At 46.4% G+C, this 19756-nt stretch overlaps 1 protein-coding gene across 1 annotated transcript in view; it reads right to left on the bottom strand.

The window, feature by feature from the left end:
• The window catches only part of ADAMTSL3 (ADAMTS like 3), a 676817-nt gene that overhangs the window by 144063 nt on the left and 512998 nt on the right, over window positions 1-19756 (bottom strand). The window lies entirely within an intron of this gene.

Here is a 19756-nt window from a genome sequence, read left to right as displayed (position 1 = left end):
CAATATCCATTCTGGCTATGTGATGAGGGTCCCTCCATTAATTAGGTTTATGAAATTAGACAAACCATTTAATGTAAAAAAAAATGGTTTGGTCTTGTACAAAATAGTAACTAAGAGGTAAATTGATTACTTTTTTTATCTCCGCACAGAAACTAAATCTAATGTCTGTGGCACTCTCTACAGCAAGTAATATAGGTAGGTCCTTGAATCCACTAGCTGATTATAATGGACACAATAAAGGGTGAGGTGTAAAGATGCTCATTTTACTAAAGACCTTAAGCCTATATTGAGAAAGGACTCATGTTAATTCTTTGCATTTTGTGTTCTGTAGCAAAGGGGGCAATGTTGATCCTTGCACCTTATAACCGGTAATAAACAGGGGCCAGGGGGTACTTTGTTATGGCCTGCAGCAAAAGGAGGATTGGAATCCTTTGCTGATCATTGCCTGTAGTGAAGGGAGTCATGGAATGACATTAATGACCTGTAGTTGACTTTTCTGTGCACCCTATGGTTTGTAGTGAAGGAAGTCATGCAGATTCTCTGACTTTAATGACCTGTATTTGACAGTGGCATGATGATCTTTGCACCCCATGACTTGTAATAAAAGGGGTCCTATTCCTCAATTTGCTGGTTGCCATTTATTTGCCATCAATGAACTGTTAATTTTACTTCCCACTGTGAACTGGAAAAAGTGATATTATAGTATATATTTCATACAGAAGTTAGCTATGACTTCATATTTTTGAATGGTTTATGATAGATGCATTTCATGGGGGGGTGTAGCTTTTACCTCGCTATGATAGACAGGGACAAATGTGATGACGGAAAATGAATTTATTTCAATGTCATCGTATTCTACTGTACCTGCACCATAGCAATTCCTTCTGTCCAGTTCAACCACCTACCATGATTTATCATGGATCTAGGAAATTATTTAATTATTCAGCGTTCTAAAAAATATTTGAGCAATAATACACAAGGTTGGTGAAACCATGTGTAATATAGAGGACCCCGGGGGCAGCATAAAAAATCATGATGGGTTTCAACTGTCATCACATTCCACATCTAAAAACAAAAAAAGGTCAGGATCACATTTTTCTTGGCTCTGCTCTTCCAGCAAGTCATATTATATTCTGCCAACAGAAAAAAAAGTTCTTTGAATGTTGTACAGTTATATAAATGTAGGACACTAGCCGTGGTAGACCGCAAAGGCCAAGGTATTTATCTAGCACGAGGCTGGTTTGGCAATGCTTGCGTCTGTGCTTTGGAGTAGAGCCGGACTTATTCCTATGCTGCTTATAGTCACACAAGACCAGCTCTAGACAGATGTAATGTACTGTATCCATGTTCTGAAATTACAGCAGATGCCGAGGAAAAGCAGTGAAATTCCCCCCAAAGTCTGAAAGATACAGTTCTCCATGACACAGTCAACTACATGGCAATGTCGTTCTAAGACTGACAGATGGTTACATATGGACACAGAAAGATGAGTAATGACAGAATATATTCAGATGGAGGAACAATAATTTAATTCACTAAGATGATTAATAGAGAAATAAGTCGACTTATTCAAGGGGCTGTCCATACCGAAAAAGATACATAAACGGGAAAGTGATATAACTGACTAATAGAGCTCAATTATAATAATCTTTATTTTTATATAGCACTAACATATTCTACAGCGCTTTACATACATAATCATTGCTGTCCCCATTGGGACTCACAATTTAAATTCCCTATCAGTATGTCTTTCGAGTGTGGGAGGAAACCCACACAAACACAGGGAGGACATATAAACTCCTTGCAGATGTTGTCCTTGGTGGGATTTGAACCCAGGACCCCAGTGCTGGAAGGCTGCAGTGCTAACCACTGAGCCACCATGCTGCCCAGTTGCTAGGTTTTTGGGTAACCGTTATATCCCAGGTGCCAGCAGCAGCCTCCATCCCTATTGAAAATGCAACAAGAAGAAAAAGGTATGGAATTCTGGAAATCACAGGATCAATGGATATGTTAATTAGATGCAAATGATGGAAAAATGGAATCAAAATGTTTTAAATATCTCAATTTATTCAGTATCGAGTATGAGCACTACATACCTCGGCATACTATCAATGAGATTATTAATGAGATTATTAAACTAGGATCTGGGGGGAGGGTAGTTGTGCAAATGTAAGAAGATGGACATACTGCCCACGTTCCCCCTTGAAGACACATACAGTACAGACCAAAAGTTTGGACACACCTTCTCATTTAAAGATTTTTCTGTATTTTCGTGACTATGAAAACTGTACATTCACACTGAAGGCATTAAAACTATGAATTAACACATGTGGAATTATATACTTTACAAAAAAGTGTGGAACAACTGAAAATATGTCTTATATTCTAGGTTCTTCAAAGTAGCCACCTTTTGCTTTGATGACTGCTTTGCACACTCTTGGCATTCTCTTGATGAGCTTCAAGAGGTAGTCACCGGAAATGGTTTTCACTTCACAGGTGTGCCCTGTCAGGTTTAATAACTGGGATTTCTTGCCTTATAAATCGGGTTGAGACCATCAGTTGTGTTGTGCAGAAGTCTGGTGGATACACAGCTGATAGTCCTACTGAATAGACTGTTAGAATTTGTACTATGTCAAGAAGAAAGCAGCTAAGTAAAGAAAAATGAGTGGCCATCATTACTTTAAGAAATGAAGGTCAGTCAGTCTGAAAAATTGGGATAACTTTGGAAGTGTCCCCAAGTGCAGTTGCAAAAACCATCATGTACATGGGGATGGCAATAATGGAAAGATGCTAATTTGCTATAAGAATCATAATATAGCTGAACAGGCAGAGGATGAAATGCTATAACAAATTAAAAAGGCAGCAAATAATAATAGGGTCCTTATTATGGGGGATTTTAACTATCCAGACATTTAATGGGAGACAGAATCTTCTGATTGTGCTAAAAGCTGAAAGTTCGTATCTGCAATTCCAGACAATTACCTCTCTCAGCTGGTAGATGAACCAACCAGAGTAGGTAATCTGCTGGATCTGGTCCTGTCAAAGAGACCAGATACAATTTCAGATTTACAGGTCTGGGAGCATTTGGGATGCAGCGACCATAATATCGTAAGCTTCAATGTAGTATTCAATTGGTAACTGGGGATACTGAACATAAATGTTTAAAGATACACTACTAGAATCCTGTAGAAAACTTATACCCTCTGGTAATAAAATGTCCAGGAATAAAAATAAACCATTATGGATAAATAGGACACAACAAAGTTTAATAAGACAAAATCAAAAAGCATTCAAAATCTTGGAGGCTCTGTTCACATGGAACAGACTGGAAAATACTGGAAGATGGCTAGAACACAGGGGGAAGATACGGAGGAAGGGAAAAGGGACAAGCAGAACCAGATACACACAAGGTACTTCCTATGAAGTAGCGAGTGGACACAAAACTCACAAACAGAAGTACAGAGACAATGAGTTGGAGTTAGGTGCAGGTTCAGATACTGCAGGAAAAGGGAAGGTACGGACATAGAGACAAACAGGTAACAGGCTAGGATACAGTTCAGACAAGAACTGCTACTGCAATGAGATACAAGAAAAAGCCTGGGTATACAGCCCCCAGAGTGGCGGAAACAGACTAGAAATCACAGGTAACAGGCCTGGGTATACAGCCCCCAGAGTGGCAGAAACAGACTAGAAACAGGACAGGACCTGGCAATTCAGTAGCAAAGACTAACTGCGTGAAGGTGTTGCTCAGGCCCCTCCTTCTGGGTGGAGGGGGTTTAAATATCCAGTGACTCACAGCAATAGGCTGGAGATGCATTAGGGGTGCGCCCACAGCAGCTATAAGAATCAGGAAGTAACCAGGTCGCCGCCCTAAGCAGTCAGTCAAGATACATGCACACTGTTATGATAGGCTACAAGCACTAAGGAAAGACAGGAGATCTGTCCCTACAATAGAACTAAGCTAGATCCCTACGAAGTAACGGGGAACTTGATCCTGCGATCAGACCCGCTAAAGTCCTCAGCTAGTCTGAACGAAGACCTATAGATGTGAGGGAGGGATCCCTACAAAAACTAGGGACTGGGAGAAAGATGGACACCTCCTAGTAGAAATTGTAGCAGTAAAAAGACCAACACACAACATAGAACATAAAGGTCAAAAGACCTAGCTAAACTGACTGATCAAGGTTACAAAGCACCTGGCTAGCTTAGAAGTAGAAATTACAATGAAGGCCAGCATGGCCAGAAGGGCGGAGCAGGATTAAATAGGCAAAAAGGTCATGTGACCAGTAAAATAGAAAAAACCTAACAGGAGAGTTCTAACAGTACCCCCTCTTCTATGAGGATCCTCCGGATCCCCTAGGCCCAGGCTTATCAGGAAACCTCTTGTGAAACGCTCTGACAAGTCTGGAAGCAGAAACATCATCCGCCCTCGGGACCGAAACCCTTCCAAGCGACGAGATACTGCAAACTCCCCCTATACCGTCTAGAATTTAGGATGCGGGAAATTTCATATTCCCCGTCCTCCAGCACCGGAGGAACAGTGGCAGTGGCGTCTCTATCTGATACATCAGCTTTTTTCAATAGAGAAACATGAAACACCGGATTAATCTTCCAGGAGGTAGGAACCTCCAACCTAACAGCAGATTGGTTAACTACCTCAAGCACCTTAAAGGGCCCTACAAACTTGGGACCCAATTTTTTAGAAGGAATCCTCAACCGCAGATTCTTAGAGGACAACCAAACCATGTCAGCAACCGTAAACAAAACCTCTTGACGTTTCCTGTCAAAGTACCTCTTAGATTTTTTGTTAGCCTCCTGAAGATTACCACGCACATCCGTCCAAACTCTCTCCAAATCACCGGAAAAACTCTCCTCCTCAGGCACAGCCGATACCAATTTGGAGAATGACCCAAAAGACGGATGTCTCCCAGAACAACAAAAAAAAGGCGAACACCCAGCAGAAGAGAATGTATGGTTGTTAAGAGCAAATTCAGCAAGCGGCAGAAACTCAGACCACCCCTCTTGATTGTCTGCCACAAAACAACGCAAGAACTGCTCAACATCCTGATTCTTCCTTTCTGTCTGGCCATTAGACTCAGGATGATATCCAGATGAAAACGACAAATGAACTCCCAACCTGTCACAAAAGGCACGCCAAAAACGAGCCACGAACTGAGGTCCCCTATCAGAAACAATGTCAGTAGGAACACCATCTTAGCGCAGGGCAGTTTGATGAAGGGAACCAAGTGACACATCTTGCTAAAACGGTCCACGACCACCCAGATGACCATGAAACCCTCAGAGGAGGGAAGGTCAGTAATAAAGTCCATAGCCAGATGTGTCCAAGGTGCACTAGGAACCTCCAGAGGGCAAAGCAACCCCGCAGCAGGAGTATGAGAAGACTTAGATCTAGCACACACAGTACATTGACGCACCCACTTAATGACTTCCTTCTGCCATCCAGGCCACCAAAAACTGCGACCCACAAGTCTCTTGGTCTCAGAAATTCCTGGATGACCTGCCAACCGAGACTCATGACACTCAACAAACAAATCTCTCCTAAAGGTCCTAGGCACAAACAACCTCCCATGGGGAGTGTTAGATGGGTCATTCTCCTGTGCTTTAAGAATTTCATCTTCCAAAACGGAGTCCAATGCAGCAATCACAACACCTTCTTGTAAAATGCTCTCCTCCTCCTCAGCACCGACCATGGGAGAAATGCTGCGAGACAACGCATCAGCTTTAACATTCTTGGTACCCGGGATGTAAGTAACAGAAAAATTAAACCGCGAAAAAAAAAGTGCCCATCTAGCCTGACGGGCATTCAAGCGCTTGGCAGCATCAAGATAGATCAGATTTTTATGATTAGTGAAAACCTGAATGGGAAATTCAGCACCTTCCAAGAGATGACGCCAGTGTTCAAATGCGAGTTTAATAGCCAGCAATTCCCGATTACCAATATCGCAATTAAGCTCAGTCTCAGAAAATTTTTTTGAAAAAAAGGCACAGGGATGTACTCCATCCTTGTTTTCCTGAGACAACACCGCACCGACCCCCACAGAAGAAGCATCAACCTCAACCAAAAACGGCTTAGTCACATCAGGCTGCATAAGGATGGGGGCAGAGCTGAACCTCTCCTTTAGAAACACAAACGCTTCAATGTCCTCAGTAGTCCACTGAACTGTATTAGCACCTTTCCTGGTGAGATCGGTTAGTGGTTTAACAATAATAGAAATTTTTTTTAATGAATTTTCTGTAATAATTGGCGAAACCCAAAAACCTCTGTATCGATTTCAAACCAATAGGCCTAGGCCATTCCTGCACAGCTTGAACTTTCACCGGGTCCTTCTCAAAGCCCTCGCTGGAGATAATGTAGCCCATAAAACTAATTCTCTGTACAGCGAACTCACATTTCTCTAGCTTAGCAAAAAGCGATTTGTCAATTAATAACTGTAATACCTCACGTACGCTCCGCGAATGAGACTCCAGATCCGGCGAATAAATCAAAATGTCATCCAAATACACAACCACATTTTTGCCGATCAAAGGTCTAAGGATGTCATTAATAAGATTCTGAAAAAATGCTGGTGCATTGGTAAGACCAAAAGGCATAACCAGATTCTCAAAATGACCCACAGGAGTGTTAAAAGCAGTCTTCCATTCATCACCCTCCTTCATGCGCAACAAATTGTATGCCCCCCGGAGATCAATTTTAGAGAACCACTTGGCCCCCACTAACTGGTTAAACAAATCAGGAATCAATGGCAGTGGGTAGGGATTACGTACAGTAATTTTATTAATCTCGCGAAAGTCCAGACAAGGACGTAAATAGCAGTCCTTTTTTTTAACAAAAAAAATTTTAAAAAGCCACAGGTGACTTAGAGGGTCTGATATGACCGGCGGCCAAGCTCGTCTGTATGTATTCCTCCAAAGCCTTTCTCTCAGGAATAGTAAGATTAAATAAACGACTTTTAGGAAGAGTCGCTCCAGGGACAAATTCAATGGTACAATCATAGTCTCTATGGGGAGGCAAAATTTGCGACTCCTCCTCAGAAAAAACTTTCCAAAAATCCAGAATAGGTACAGGTAATTCCCCTTTATCCACAGCAGCAATGCGCCCGTTACAACACTTGTCATAACACTTAGGGCTCCAGGACTTAATTTCATTAGTAGACCAATCCAGTACAGGATTGTGCAATTTTAACCAGGGTAACCCCAAAATTACTGGAGAAGGCAAATTATTTAATACTACCAAATCCAAATTTTCTTGGTGAATACCATTAATAGTGAGGGGAAATTCAAAAACCTTGTGAGCAACACATTTCAAGGGAGAGCCATCGACAGAAACCACGGCAATAGGGGATGACAAAGGTTTGGGTTTTAATTTAAGTTTTTCCAAGAATCCCCCATCAATCACATTCAGAGTAGAACCACAATCCACAAATACCCGAAATTCAATTAATTCTTCCTGAGCTGCAGTAGTAGCAGAAAGAAATACCCCCTTAGTGTTTAAACAGGCTATACGGGCGTAACTGACCTTTTTTTTTTCTCTTTGTTCATACGAAGCACACAGTTCTTAATGAAATGGTCAGATTTTCCGCAATAAAAGCACAAACCTTCAGAAAACCTGCGGTCTTTTTCCGGAGACCGGGGTGACATCGCCCCAAACTCCATCGGCTCTCCAATGTCAGTACAGACCCTCTCAAGACTAGGAGCTGACATGGCAAAGGATTTACTCTCATTAATCCTTGCACGCAGTCTCCTGTCCACCCGTATAGCTAATTGCATTGCCTCCTGCAAGTTTCCAGGTGTAGGATAAGCAATAAGCAGATCCTTAACCCTTTCACCTAGCCCAGCAAGAAACAAACTTTTCAGAGCTGAATCGTTCCACCCCACCTGAGCAGACCACCGACGGAAGTGAGTACAATAATTTTCCACATTACCTGATCCCTGCCTCAAAAGTCTCAATTCCGTCTCAGCTGATGAGACACGATCAGGATCATCATATAACAACCCCAAAGCAGAAAAAAAAATATCCACTGATCTAAAGCACGGATCACTAGGTTGGAGAGAAAAGGCCCATCCCTGAGGTTCTTTGCGCAAAAGTGACATTATGAACCCTATGCACTGTGATTCGTCACCAGAGGATCTGGGTCTCAAACGAAAATACAATAAACAAGCATTTTTAAAGGAACAAAAAATCTTGTTGTTCACCAAAAAATAAATCAGGCAATCGTACCTTTGGCTCCACAAAATGCGCTCCAGAACAGCTACTCACGTGTTGTTGGAGCTCGGCCACCTCCAGAGAGAGTCCCTGCAGGCGTTGAGCCAAATCCTGAACCGACACCATGATGGAAACTGGAGGTCTTTCCTTAGAGATATTTTTGGGCTGGACTTACTGTTATGATAGGCTACAAGCACTAAGGAAAGACAGGAGATCTGTCCCTACAATAGAACTAAGCTAGATCCCTACGAAGTAATGGGGAACCTGATCCTGCGATCAGACCCGCTAAAGTCCTCAGCTAGTCTGAACGAAGACCTATAGATGTGAGGGAGGGATCCCTACAAGAACTAGGGACTGGGAGAAAGATGGACACCTCCTAGCAGAAATTGTAGCAGAAAAAAGACCAACACACAACATAGAACATAAAGGTCAAAAGACCTAGCTAAACTGACTGAGAAAGGTTACAAAGCAGCTGGCTAGCTTAAGAGTAGAAATTACAATGAAGTCCAGCATGGCCAGAAGGGCGGAGCAGGATTAAATAGGTCATGTGACCAGTAAAATAGAAAAAACCTAACAGGAGAGTTCTAACACACACAACATGAACTGGAGCAAGGTTTGTAGGCTGGACTGACAGGTAAGATTGCGGTCTTGCATAGTGGGAGGTGGTGCACTATGCAAGCATGCCGCCAGGGATGTTACAGGAAGTAAGTGCAAATCTGGATGTTGGTAATGCGGCTGATGTGATTTATCTGGACTTTACAAAAGCATTGGATACTGTGCCACATAACAGCCTTATACTGAAACTCCAAAAGCAAGGACTGGGGGAAACTATATGCAGATGGGTAACAAAGTGTCTAAAGACAGGAAACAAAGAGTCATTGTAAATTGTACATTCTCTAAATGGGATACAGTCAGCAGTGGGGTGCCACAGGGATCTGTGCTAGGACTGATTCTTTTTAATCTCTTAATTAATGACCTAGTGGATGGGATTGAGAGTATAGTGTCAGTCTTTGCTGAGGACACCAAACTATTTAGGATATTAAAAACTGATCTTGACAGTACAATATTACAAAACAATCTGGATAAGATATCTGAATGTGTAAACACTTGGCAAATGAGATTTAATGTTAATAAATGTAAAGTAATGCACCTAGGACAGAGTAATCTCTTGCTACATATACATTAATTGCGAATATACTCGGGACTACAGTACAGAACAGGAGAAGGACTTGGGTATTCTGGTTCTCAGTAAGCGGAGCAGCAGTACTCAATATCAATCAGCAGCTACAAAAGCAAACAAGGGGTAAAGATGAACTCCATAATGTATGTTGAGTTTCTCAAACAGCACTTCCTTCCATGGTTCAAGAAGAAGAACCGTGGATTCCGCAGCAAGATCATTTTCATGCATGATAATGCCCGGTCTCATGCTGCACATAACACATCTGCATCTCTGGCTGCTATGGACATAAAAGGGGACAAACTTATGGTGTGGCACCCATGCTCCCCTGACCTCAACCCCATTGGGAACCTCTGGAGCATCATCAAAAGGAGTGTCTATGATGGCTGGAGGCAGTTCACATCTAAGCAACAGCTCTGGGAGGGTATTCTGTCCTCATGCAAAACAATTGAAGCAGAAACCATCCAAAACCTGACAAATTCAATGGACGAGAGAGTTCAGAAGCTCCTTTCGAACAAGGGGTCCTATGTGCAAATGTAACATCACCTAGAATAAAGTTTTGAGTTGAAAACTGTTTGATTTCAGTTTGTAATAACCTGCTAATGCTTATAATTTCAAAAATGACCATTTTTTTGTTCTTTATTAAAATGAAAAGGTTGAAAACTCTGCTGTGCATAATAATTTGGAACATGCATTTTGAGTGCAGTTAGAGTTTTTTATTTTTTTAAAAATATACTGTTTTCATAGGCAGTTTGTACAAAAACCTTTCAATTGTACTCTAATAGTTATTTGACTGGAGAATTACAATGACTGCCATTCATATAGGTAATTTGGGAAAATCGGAGAAAATATTATTTGCATAATAATTTGGAACACAGTGTATATATGTAGAATGGCTGCAGTGTCGGCGTCCCTGCCTCCTGCTAGGCAGGGACGCTGTTCCCCTCACCTCTCCGCTCCGTGCCCGGCGTCCTCCTCCCGCTCTGCTGGCAGCGCGCGCTGCTTCCCGGCCACTGTGCTTAGGGCGCGCGCGCTCCCGCTCTCTTAAAGGGGCCGCGCGCGCCGTCCTAAGGAGTCCCAGGCCAATGGCCGGAGGACCTCACCATATATAAGGCACCTCCTCCAAAATGGAGGTGCCCGAGCAATGTTGTTGCATAGCCTATCACTCTGCTTCAGCCCTCAGGTCCCGTTACCAGATACCTGCCAGTTACCTGCAGGATTCCTGCTTGATACCTGCCTGATACTTGTCTATCTACTTGCATTCCTGCGGTCTGATAGCCTGCCTACCAGCCCTGCCAGTCTGTCTATGGATCTGATTACCCGCTCACCTGGGAGCGCTCATCTGCTACCTGCCTGCTAGCCTACCTGGAGGCTCTGCTGTCACGTGCTGTGACCTCCTGCCTGTCCAGAGACTCTTACCCGCTCACCTGGGAGCGCTCATCTGCTACCTGCCTGCTAGCCTACCTGGAGGCTCTGCCGTCACGTGCTGTGACCACCTGCCTGCCCAGAGACTCTTACCCGCTCACCTGGGAGCGTCCGCCTGCTACCTGCCCGCTAGCCTACCTGGAGGCTCTGCCGTCACGTGCTGTGACCACCTGCCTGTCCAGAGACTCTTACCCGCTCACCTGGGAGCGTCCGCCTGCTACCTGCCTGCTAACCTACCTGGAGGCTCTGCCGTCACCTGCTGTGACTACCTGCCTGTCCAGAGACTTTTGCCCGCTCACCTGGGAGCGTCCACCTGCTACCTGCCTGCTAGTCTACCTGGAGGCTTAGCCATCACTTGCTGTGACCACCTGCCTGTCCAGAGACTCTTGCCCGCTCACCTGGGAGCGTCCACCTGCTACCCGCCTGGTAGCCTATCTGGAGGCTTAGCCGTCACTTGCCGTGACCACCCGCCTGTCAAGAGACTGTTCCCGTCACTTGCCGTGACCTCCTGCCCTTCTACCCAGAGACTGTCCCCGTCACTTGCCGTGACCGCCTGCCCTTCTACCCAGAGACTGACCCCGTCACTTGCCGTGACTACCTGCCCGCCTACCCTGGGAACCACCCGCTTCCTTACAAGGACTGCCCCTTTGTATCGTTGCTCAGAGGTTCCACCTCCCAGACCCGTTACAGTTTGCTCGGGCCATGGAACCCGGTGGCACCCAAGCTCCCTCGCTCTCGGACCTATGTCATGAACTGTCCCGTCAGAGGTCCCAACAGGAGTCCATCCTGAGTCATCTGCGGAATGTCAACTCTCGCCTGGACACTCTGACTGCTCCACCAGCAACCACCGCTAGTGTCATGACTCGCAGCCCGGCAGCGCCGCTGCCCACCAATACCATGGCATCCTGCCCCGGACCCCGGCTTTCTGCACCTCCTCGCTTCGGAGGCGACCCCGCTCAAGCTCGGGGCTTCATAAACCAGTGCACCCTGCACTTTGAACTCCTGTCCCACCAGTTTATCTCTGACCGGGCCAAAGTAGCCTTCATCATGTCCCATCTTACGGGGGAGGCACTGGCTTGGCTAAATCCTCTATGGGAGAGAGGAGACCCCCTCGTGTCCAACCTGCCAGCCTTTCTCACGGTTTTCCGGAAAGTCTTCGACGAACCCGGACGGAAGACCTCATCCGCATCATCTCTGCTACGCCTCCATCAAGGAAATCTCACCGTGGGCCAATATGCCATACGGTTCCGTACCCTTGCTTCGGAGCTGGCCTGGGATAACGACGCCCTGGTGTCTGTCTTTTGGGAGGGTCTGTCCGGCCGTATTAAAGATGAACTCGCCGGTCGGGACATTCCTACCACTCTCGACGACTTAATAACTCTTGCCATCCGGATTGACATCCGGTTCCAGGAACGCGCCAAAGAGGTCACCCGTGAGAGGAGGTTTCCACGTCTAGCCCCTACCTTTCAGAAATCCGTCACTTCTCCCGCTACTCCCCAGGCGCACTCACCCGAGCCTATGCAGGTCAACCAGACCAAGATGGTCAAGACCCGTCAAGAGTTACGCCGAGCCGAGGGGAGCTGCTTCTACTGTGGCAGTAAGGAGCACCGGATCCTTTCCTGCCCGGAGAGGTCGGGAAACGCCTGTGTCTAGCATCGCTCAGAGAGGTCGTCCTAGACAAGAGTAAACCCTCTCCATCTCTGTTGCTGTCGGTCTCTGTCATCTGCGGGGAGAACCGTTATTTTGAACTAGCCCAACTTGACTCTGGAGCTGCCAGAAATCTCATTTCTCAGTCCCTGGTAGAGAAATACCGCATTCCCACCAAACCTCTGGCTGTACCCTTATCTGTCGCTGCCGTGGATGGGGGCCTCTTACCACATCCCATCCAACTCATCACCGAATCCATAACCCTGCAGGTGGGAATGCTGCACTCTGAGACCATCTTCTTTCATGTTCTGCCTGGACTCTCTCACGCCCTCTTGCTAGGCCTACCTTGGCATCAGAAACATGCACCCGTGCTTGATTGGCAGACCGGAGAAGTCCTTCGCTGGGGACAGGACTGCCATAAGACTTGTTTAATTCCCGTCCATCCTGTCCGTCCTTCTCCTACCCCAGCCAATCTACCTGGTCTTCCGGTTCCCTATTGGTCTTATGCGGATGTCTTTAATAAAAAGGAGGCAGAGACATTACCCCCTCATAGACCATACGACTGCCCAATCGACCTGATGCCCGGCGCTACTCCTCCCCGTGGGCGTATTTACCCTTTGTCCGCTGCTGAGACCCGGTCCATGTCTGAATATATTGAGGAGAATCTGACCCGGGGATTTATCCGGAAATCGACCTCCCCGGCGGGAGCAGGCTTCTTCTTCCTCAAAAAGAAGGACGGCTCACTCCGTCCCTGTATAGACTATAGAGGCCTTAACCAGATCACGGTGAAGAATAAATACCCCCTTCCGCTCATTCCGGAATTATTTGACCGTCTGAGGGGGGCTAGAATCTTCACCAAGCTGGACCTCCGTGGGGCATATAACCTGGTCCGTATCCGTCAGGGGGATGAATGGAAGACGGCATTCAACACCCGGGACGGCCACTATGAATATCTGGTAATGCCCTTTCTGTCTCTGTAACGCTCCCGCTGTCTTTCAAGAGTTGGTCAATGACATCTTCCGGGACCTTCTCTACTCCTGCGTAGTGGTGTACCTGGACGACATCTTGGTCTTCTCTCCGGATCTTCTTACTCACCGGAGGGATGTTCGTCAGGTCCTGCTCAGGCTCAGGCAGAACCACCTCTACGCTAAATATGAGAAGTGCCTCTTTGAGCAGACCTCGCTTCCGTTCTTGGGCTACATAATCTCTCAGACTGGCCTACGAATGGATCCTGAGAAACTGTCTGCCATTCAGAAGTGGCCCCGACCAGAGGGGTTGAAGGCTATTCAGCGGTTCCTGGGCTTCGCCAACTACTACCGCCTCTTCATACCGCACTTCTCTTCCCGGACTGCTCCAATCTCTGCGCTCACCCGTAAGGGCACTAATCCCAGAGAATGGCCGCCCGAAGCAGAGGAAGCCTTTCTTTCCTTAAAACAGGCTTTCTCTTCCGCCCCGGTGCTGCATCGTCCGGACGGCAACAAACAATTCTTCCTGGAAGTGGACGCCTCCTCCTCTGGAGCCAGAGCGGTACTTACCCAAAAGTCGTCTTCCGGAAGAATGATAACTTGCGGCTTCTTCTCCAAACTCTTCTCCCCTTCTGAGCGCAATTATTCTATAGGAGACCGAGAGTTATTGGCCATTAAGCTGGCACTGGAGGAGTGGCGTTACCTGCTCGAGGGGGCTCTTCACCCGGTAATTATTTACACGGACCACAAAAACTTGGCTTACCTCCAGAGCGCCCAGAGACTTAACCCGCGCCAAGCCCGGTGGTCCTTGTTTTTTGCCCGCTTTGATTTTGTTCTTCATTTTCGCCCGGCAGAAAAAAACATCAAAGCTGACGCCTTGTCCCGATCCTTCCTGGTGTCTGATCTAGAGGAGGAGCCTAAGCACATCATTGATCCCGCCAGAGTAATGCAGGTGGCCCCCGTGAATCTAAATCGTCTCCCTCCCGGTAAGACGTTCGTAACAGTACCTGATCGGAAGAAGATCCTACACTGGGGTCACTCGTCTAAGCTAGCTGGCCACGCCAGTCAGAAAAAGACCCTCCAGCTTATTACACGGCATTACTGGTGGCCTACCCTGCACAAGGACGTAATAGACTTTGTTTCAGCCTGTGTGTCCTGCGCCCGCAACAAGGTTCCGAGACATCTGCCAGCCGGTCGCCTCCTTCCTCTTCCAGTACCTGCTGCCCCGTGGCAGCATATAGCTATGGACTTTATAACGGATCTCCCTGTCTCTGCCGGTTGTACGGTCATTTGGGTGGTCGCTGACCGCTTTTCCAAGATGGCTCACTTCATTCCCATGCCGGGCCTCCCGTCTGCACCCGAGCTGGCTAAAGACTTTATCCGCCACATCTTCCATCTCCATGGCCTGCCCCTCCACATCGTGTCGGATTGTGGGGTTCAGTTCACCTCACGCTTCTGGAGAGCCACATGTAAGCTGCTGGACGTCACCCTGGACTTCTCCTCCGCTTACCACCCACAGTCCAATGGTCAAGTGGAGCGGATCAATCAGATCCTGACCAGTTACCTCCGGCACTTCGTTAATGCCCACCATTCGGACTGGGTGGATCTCCTACCATGGGCCGAGTTCTCTTACAATAATCACGAGAGCGAATCTTCCTCCAAATCCCCGTTTTTTGTAGTCTTTAGTCAGCACCCTCGGATCCCATTTCCCGTCTCCACCTCGGTGGACAATCCGGCTGCGGAATCTCTCGTTAGCGAATTCTCCTCCATTTGGGAGAGTACCCGATCCGCACTCCTTCAGTTGTCCGAGCGGATGAAAAGACACGCTGACAAAAAACGCCTGGATCCTCCACAATTCCGTCCTGGAGATAAAGTCTGGCTCTCGTCCAGGTATGTCCGGCTCAAGATTCCTTCCTACAAGTTAGGGCCTCGGTTCATCGGCCCACTGGAAGTTATCAAACAAATCAACCCAGTGGCCTATAAATTGAAACTCCCGGCCAACTTGCGGATCCCTAACTCCTTCCATGTATCTCTCCTCAAACCCGTGGTACTTAACTCTTTTTCCAAGTCTACAGGTACGCCTCCTGCTCCGGTTTCCGCTGAAAACGAGTTTGAGGTAGAGAACATTCTGGCCACCAAAAGGGTAAGAGGAAAGACCTTTTTTCTAGTGGATTGGAAGGGGTTTGGTCCTGAGGAGAGAACGTGGGAGCCCCGGGAGAACATCCATGCCCCTCTCATACTTGATAAATTTCTGACTGGCCTAAAAAGGGGGGGGCCTAAAGGGGGGGTACTGTAGCGTCGGCGTCCCTGCCTCCTGCTAGGCAGGGACGCTGTTCCCCTCACCTCTCCGCTCCGTGCCCGGCGTCCTCCTCCCGCTCTGCTGGCAGCGCGCGCTGCTTCCCGGCCGCTGTGCTTAGGGCGCGCGCGCGCTCTCCCTCTCTTAAAGGGGCCGCGTGCGCCGTCCTAAGGAGTCCCCGGCCAATGGCCGGAGGACCTCACCATATATAAGGCACCTCCTCCAAAATGGAGGTGCCCGAGCAATGTTGTTGCATAGCCTATCACTCTGCTTCAGCCCTCAGGTCCCGTTACCAGATACCTGCCAGATTCCTGCTTGATACCTGCCTGATACTTGTCTATCTACTTGCATTCCTACGGTCCGACAGTCTGCCTACCAGCCCTGCCAGTCTGTCTATGGATCTGATTGCCCGCTCACCTGGGAGCGCTCATCTGCTACCTGCCTGCTAGCCTACCTGGAGGCTCTGCCGTCACGTGCTGTGACCACCTGCCTGTCCAGAGACTCTTACCCGCTCAACTGGGAGCGTCCGCCTGCTACCTGCCCGCTAGCCTACCTGGAGGCTCTGCCGTCACGTGCTGTGACCACCTGCCTGTCCAGAGACTCTTACCCGCTCACCTGGGAGCGTCCGCCTGCTACCTGCCTGCTAGCCTACCTGGAGGCTCTGCCGTCACCTGCTGTGACCACCTGCCTGTCCAGAGACTCTTGCCCGCTCACCTGGGAGCGTCCACCTGCTACCTGCCTGCTAGTCTACCTGGAGGCTTAGCCATCACTTGCCGTGACCACCCGCCTGTCAAGAGACTGTTCCCGTCATTTGCCGTGACCTCCTGCCCTTCTACCCAGAGACTGTCCCCGTCACTTGCCGTGACCGCCTGCCCTTCTACCCAGAGACTGCCCCCGTCACTTGCCGTGACTACCTGCCCGCCTACCCTGGGAGCCACCCGCTTCCTTACAAGGACTGCCCCTTTGTATCGTTGCTCAGAGGTTCCACCTCCCAGACCCGTTACAATGGCCTACTCCATAAAGGCAGCCATTTTCTGTCTGATCTTACTTTGACCTCAGTTTTCATCCCCAGTCCCCTCCTTCTGAGTTAGCAAAGCTGTGTTGACTCATGGATCGCCATGTCTACATAGGAGTCTGTAATATGGACCGCTATCTGCAACTTTGAAACTTTGCTACAGTAGAAATAATGAGGAATGAAGGGTCTTTAGCCGGACAGGAAAACACAATTAAAGTGAATATCTGAAAACTGCATTCTGTGACTGTATACAGAAAGGTCCTGGAAGTTTTACACTACCTTGGGCTGTTGTACCAAATCTGTCTTTCTTAAAGTGTAAATATAATTTTGTAAAATTTTTTATATATTATAGGCTTTGTATACTTTTTGTGATCAGAGGGGTCGGGTCCTGTAACCTCTACCGATCAGTCAAAACACTATGAAGTACACAACTCATGTATGAGCAGCACATTCTGATTGGTTTATGGACTCAATAGTATAACTATGTGTCCGTACAGGTCTGTGATAATGATTGTACGGACCCATATGTTTCATGCACGCTGCTAGGTTCAGATAGGGACGAGACAGGTTACATGAATTCTTTGGAATCCTGGGGGAACCGTTACTCAGGGCGACCATAGACCATGTGCTGCAGCTTCTCTCAGGCACACAGGGGTATTGACCCTCAGGCTCAGACACGTAGGTTGTTTCACTTGCTGACCAGATACTCTTGACAAGAGTCCTCATAAACGGTAGAACAGTAGCATTTAATAAGAAGTGTCACAGCCAATGCAAGTTAAGACTTCTGAGCAACAGGCTCCAGTGACAAACAGTACAGTTTCCTTAGCAACACAGCAGTTCACAGTCTTCCCAGTAGTACAGGACAGCACAGTTATAATGCAAAGGCACATTAATGAACACAGCATTCTTTACAGCACAGTGAGATGGAGGAGTGGGGGAGGGTTTGCTGGGGAGATGATCCCTGTGACACCATTTCTTCCAGTCCTTATTTTTCTGCCTGACAATACTCTGCATTGCTAGTTCAGGAACTCTACCTGACTTGATTCAAGCTTCACTCTTGACTTGAATCCTTTTCACTTGCAGGGGTGCTTCTGTGAGATACAGAACACACCACCTTTCTCTTTGGCTCCAGGCAGATAGTAAACAACTTCCCCACAATCCCCCTGGGGCGCTGCTAAAACACTCCCCTTCTCCTGTGACTGTGTTAACCCCTCTAGTTGCTGGATACTTCTGGAGCACAACACTTCCTGTCTCATGTGCTTGTGTTACTTCTAATAGTTGCTGAATGCTTTTAAAGCAACAGCACTACTTCTGCATGTCACACTCTGCAACAGCACTACTTCTGCATGTCACACTCTGCAACAACACTACTTCTGCATGTCACACTCTGCAACAACACTACTTCTGCATGTCACACTCTGCAACAGCACTACATCTGCATGTCACACATAGACTTACTACTGAGCCCGTACACCGCTCTATGCACGCAGGTCATGCAAGAGCTGTGCACTTTAGAGCAGTGTTTTGACTGGTGAGGGTCTCAGAACCTGAAAACCCATTGGTTTTTTTTGCAGCACGTACCCTAACTAAAAAGTTTTATAAAATGATTGCTACATTTTAAAGGAGAGGTCTTATCTGGAAAGCTCATTTCCAAATATTCTAAAAGGAATTTCTAAGTTATTGGATAGAGGTTCCCAGTTCAGGATGCTTATCTTTAAGTCAGAGAAGAAAGTATAGCCTTCCCTGGAGGAACCATCATGTCTTCATCAATGGACACCATGTAACAAGTAATTGTATAACTACAGGGAAATAGACTTATAGGCGACCCTGCTAATAAATAAAATAGAAATAAATATAAGTGCCATGGTCACACAACACTTACCATACACGTCTATAATAATGCAGCTCTACCAAGACTACAACGAGCTACAATATGTACAGAGGAGCAGAGAACTGTTTAGCTAGTTAGGTGGCTAAACCTGCACCGTCACCACCTCAATGGCTGGAAGATAAACACTGCTGGGGAGAATAAAATTAATTTTCTCCCGGCAGCGGGGCTCTCAGTGTCGGCACCGCACGGTGTCATAACAGAATTCTATTAACCTGCAGATTAACCGTATATCTGCAAGTTAATAGTGTTTTTTTAAATGACCGGTTCCCTTTAGGTAAGTTTTCATGCAGAAAAAAAAGATGCAAATTATGGTGCATGCCATATTTGTGAAATAAATTGCTAATAAAATAAAATGCTGACCTCCTGTGGCACTATGAATTTATAATTGACTGCACTTGTGCAGCCAGGATCTGACTCATGCTGCCCATGATTTAGGTAGTTTGAATCTGGCGACAGGTCCCTTTAAGCAGAAGTCATATGCAAATAGCCTTGAAGTGCATTGGGAGCTTGCTGATGAACCCCCAATGTACTTTCATGTTTTTTTGCATGTGGCTTTAAAGATTGATTTTTCAGCACTGGCTCATTAGATTACTACAATACAGGTATCATTTTTTTTCCTAGGACCTATACAGCAATAATGCTACTTTTATTAACAAAATCATCTCGTCAGATTCTTTTGAAGACTGGTATATGAAATGTTAGTCTTAACGAATCCCAATGTACATTATAACGCATTAGTACTTGATGGCCGACACTGTGCAACTTAAGAGTATATTTAGAGATCCTTTAAAGGGAATGTGCGGTCAGAAAATTACATATTGTTTAAATCAGGTTTTTTGTATTTATTTCGTTTTTTTTTTTAAATTTGGAAATTTTTATTTCCTTATCACAATCTTTATTAAAAATAAAAATTAGAAATCTTCCTACTGATAACTTCATCACCACATCACCAATTATTTAATTATTACTTATTTTAAAGATCAGTTATTTGCACAATATTTTTCCATTTTTTTTTAGATAAGTAGTTTAGAGTAAAAACAACATAACTTTTCCCATACCGTGAAGTTTTTAGAATCCTGGGTGTCACCTAATGAGCTGCAGTAAGTGACGCAGGGT

The sequence above is a fragment of the Phyllobates terribilis genome, unplaced genomic scaffold (genome assembly GCF_046119375.1).
Source record: "Phyllobates terribilis strain yellow unplaced genomic scaffold, ASM4611937v1 Scaffold_11__3_contigs__length_659146591, whole genome shotgun sequence".
Lineage (NCBI taxonomy): Eukaryota > Metazoa > Chordata > Amphibia > Anura > Dendrobatidae > Phyllobates > Phyllobates terribilis.
This window is presented reverse-complemented; position numbering and strand designations above follow the sequence as displayed.